The following is a 4,556-nucleotide window of genomic DNA, read 5'->3' on the forward strand; positions in this document are numbered from 1 at the left end:
AGCTCAAAGAACAATATATATTATGACTAATAAAACCTATATCAATTTTTATTCCAACGTTTAGTTTATTCCATCAACTTTTGTTGTCTTAACATTATTTTTATTATCATTTTGCTATGAGTGGCCCAATGTCCAATTCTGAAATATCCATGTCTCATATAAATATACAAAAAATATAAGTCGAAATAATAAGTCATCCTTGACCTCTTTGTGGGTTATCTTCACACCATTTAAACCCTATATTACCTAATAGTGTGCGAAAGGATGTTCTACATGCCTCAAAGACCATATCTCATAGCTCCAAACTATCTATGGATACCTTCTACACATCTGATCTTGATTCGTGACCCGCTTCGTATGATGATCGTGTCCATACTAATATTCAGTGCAGTTGCAACGCCTTAAAAATATATTCAATAAACACCGCGGTAGCTTAATATATAACAGTATGAATGCTTACTTCTCTAACGAATTTTATGGCATGAGGGAGCCTCCATTATCTCGTTCCTGACCGAAGTAACTAGAGATGCAATCTGTTCTGTCTGACTTCAGCATTTTCAATCAGAGTAATAATAAGCAGCGATTTGAAATTTATCAAAACAAGGAAATCGTTAACACAATGTTTTCCGGTTTATAACCTCTTAACACTATTGTTTTGATGAATTTTACATACGTTTGACATACGACTTTGGCAGGCTGGTTCGGTTACATGTTCGAACTTATCAATCAGCATTGTGTCTCTTTTTAACTAGAATGAAATGCAAAGGAAAATATCGTCTGATTCTAAAACGAATTTACAAATTGCGACAAGCAATACATTAAACATATTGATAACGTATGTTCACAGCAACTTTCCACCTAAAAATCTTAAAAGTTCTACGGAATTATTGTTTTGAACAGTGGCAAAAGGTTATCTATCGAGACGGCCCATATATCATTGTTTAATATTTAATACTAGATATATATATATATCAATAAATTCACTATGAAAACATCCCATTATTACACATTAATACCATTAACAGATATTTTCACATGCTTATTAAAAATATTTTAATGTAAAATATTTTTTCTCGAAATATACACGATGACTTGTACCCTCGATATGTGCCATTAATGCGATTTTATACATGATAAATCTTGTATTTAATCTGATTAGTATCTTTGGACGCTAAAAAGTAAACATCATGAAACGAATATTAATAGTCCTAAGACAGATGTTTGCCGCGAAAAATTATAACGGATATTTAAAAGTATATATGTAGGTCTACTCTGTTTTTCTTTAAATATATGTATCAACTGACATTTTAAAAACTAAAGTTTGTATATATATGGACTTTAAAAACATAAATATTTTGGATTTTCAGTGACTAACGATTAACATTTCCTTCAAACGATGGATCTAGGTCACTGATTATATTTTATCATCTCAAGACGCATTCAGTGTTACCCAGCATATTTTTGCTAAAACTCGAGAACGACAGCACCGATTTGGAGACAAGAGTAAAAAAAACTACACATACATGCCTATACAAGTTTCGATTGACTAGAACTGCACATGCGCACTTGTTCTAATCTAATCTGACATATTTCACAACTACGAGTCCTTTTCTATATACGCCTTGTTGTTTTCCAAAGTTATGGTTAGAAGTCACTTTTCGATTAATTTTGTTTTTACATTTTGTTGAGGTAATATAATTATTTCATAGGCAAAATTAGCGGCAGATAATGCGAAAATAATTGTATAAGGTATGAATTATTATTAAAATATCATTTCGTAACACTAATTTTGTACATTGTTATGCACAAAGAATATATTTTTATGTTAAATAACATGGAATTCAAGATTATAGTAAAGGTAAGAATAAAATATGGTCATGTCTGTATACGTTTTCTGCCTATTTGTTATTATACTTATATCTATTAAAATTGAATATAATTTCTCGGCAGTGGTCGTTTAAAACTTTACCACGTCTCATAAAATCTGGCATATCTGGCAAATATAATCAAAATTGATATAGCGCCTATTCCCTTTTTCATATTTCTTTAGTGCTATGACTTAATAAGGTATTAAGGTTCCTATCATCTTGTTCCTTCATATTGAAAGCAGACTAAGTCTGTAACTGTTAATATTTTATTTACCTGTTTAATACAAAAATGTATTGAAGCAATTTATAAATTATTTTTACAATATTATTGTGAAAATTGTAGAACGTTTAAATCGTATGATATACGCCAGAATGAGAAAAACATACCAAAAAGCAATATTTTAAAGAAGAGTAATATAAAATTAAAATGTATGATGTATATCAAAACTATTGCTGTGTTATGGTAAAATCGGGGAGTCAAAGAGACAGCTTAAAGCAAGATCTATTAACAATATAATAAAACAACCATGAGATACTTCATCTTCTCTAATTGTATTATTTTATTTTGTATTAATGCATTAATTTATTTTTATAATTTAATTTTTAAAGAAGAAGTAATTTAAATTTAATTTTTAAAGAAGAAGTAATTTAAAGAAGTAATTTTTTTGTCTCTATGCGTAGACACAAAAAATCTCACCTATATCGGTTACGTAGCCTTAAGCCATAATATTAATTATAAGTATCTTAACTTATATACATTCGTTTAAGTCAATGAACCCCTTCAAAACAATTAAATTTTTAATTAGTGGTACTTTACAAATAACTTTTTAAAGGATAACAAAATATATTGAATGGCTTGACACTAAAAGTTTTCATATAATATAATCACATTTACCTTCAATGTAATTTTGTCAGCGCCACATTTGGAAATATTTTAGGTTTAAACTGTGGGTAATATTTTCATGATTTCAATGCTAAGTCACACATACATCCTTAATCTAGCTAACTTGGGCTGTTTCTTCCAAAGAAACCGACGTCTCATTTTTTAATTCCGCACATACACTGGATACCTAACATTTTTGAGGCTGAAGATACATTATAATCAAATAATAGTGATTCAAATTAAGTCACAAAAATGTTGAACGTACTCTGTATTAGAGACAAACTGAAGCAAACTATAGAAACAGACAATCGCGTTATAAATATGAGCCAATCAAATGCCTTTATAGGACTATTCAAAGGAACCAATCTAAAAAGTGGTCTCAGTGCTTGCATTGGTGGGGCCGAAAAGACATTGGCCAAGAATAGAGTTGAAATATGTATTCACTGATGCAAATATGCATTGATGGCCACCGAAGTACAGCAAATGATAATAATCGTATTGGTATGTCACAATTCCATTCGAGAGTGACTGGATATGAAGTGAATAGGAATAGAACGCAACGAATTCGTGCAGTCAAACACAACAAGGAGCCAGACACAATGAAAATGAGCGATATCGTAGACTCATTACTCCTGTGATCTAGGAATCAACAGCATTCCATTACGATCTGGAAATAGATTATAATGCCAACAAATCTTTTACAATTGGTCCTAGGCAAGAGTGTAAAATCCGATAAGGAAAATGATATCAGTCACGCCAGTAACCAGGCTGGGTGAGACCGGATGTTTTCTGGGACGTTTTCAAAGTTGATCACTCGCCAGTCGGTGGGCTTAATACCGAGGACCGTGATTCGGAGCCCTCGTTAAACTGTAGGTCCAGTCCATATAAACCCTCATTAGTAAAAAAAATATTAAAATATATAAAAAATACTATTCTATATTATTTTTTGAAAATATTCTATGTGTCTATTAATCAAGGCGGATTGTAGTAAACGTTTTCATTCGGGTGCACAGACACTCTTTCACTGGCACTTTACACTCGTTATGGTTTCCAAAGGGATATTGCGCTGAATGAGCGTCCCCGATAGCATGTAGCACCACAAAACACAGAGGAATTAGAAGTGTATCTCCCATGTATTACCTGTGAACAAGTTTAGTTTCCATTTGCTACCAGAAAACGTGACTGATAATATGAATAGCGGGAAATTTAAAATACTTTATTAATAATAGAAATAATAAAGATAGTAAAAGTAAAAATGCAATAAACATTAAAAAATACGTTTTATTTAAATAATGTGAAATGTTATTTCAAAAGAGAATTCTTAGAATTTTCTATGTTTAATGACAATATATTATACTAATAATACATTAAAACGTCTTTTTAAATCTTTTTTCTTGCCAAATATTTATTGTAAGTATATAATTGTACGTCATCTATATAAACTGTATTATATTTAGATGTTAAAAATGTTTCATTTTTGCCTTTTGCTATTCTGTTCACATTTCTCATCCACCAAAACTATTATCCTTCTAATCACGTCTCATTGAGAATGCTCAATTCAGTTGATCGTTTTGAAGAATACAAACATTTACATACAGAACAGCCGTGACATCATTTACCAACAAAGTAAAAAAAGTCCTTGGCTTTGTCGAATTACATCCATCATACTGTCAGGCTTTAAAAACTTCACTGTTCAATTCAATAACATTTCCTGACATATTTGGATCAATGTTTTCCTTTTTCTAGGCCGTAGCTAAAATAGAGGCATGTTATATTTTTGAAATCAGTTACATATAATTAACATT

Source organism: Rhynchophorus ferrugineus, unplaced genomic scaffold (assembly GCF_030347505.1).
Source record: "Rhynchophorus ferrugineus isolate W39M unplaced genomic scaffold, kcgeb_rfMv2 rfM2, whole genome shotgun sequence".
NCBI lineage: Eukaryota > Metazoa > Arthropoda > Insecta > Coleoptera > Curculionidae > Rhynchophorus > Rhynchophorus ferrugineus.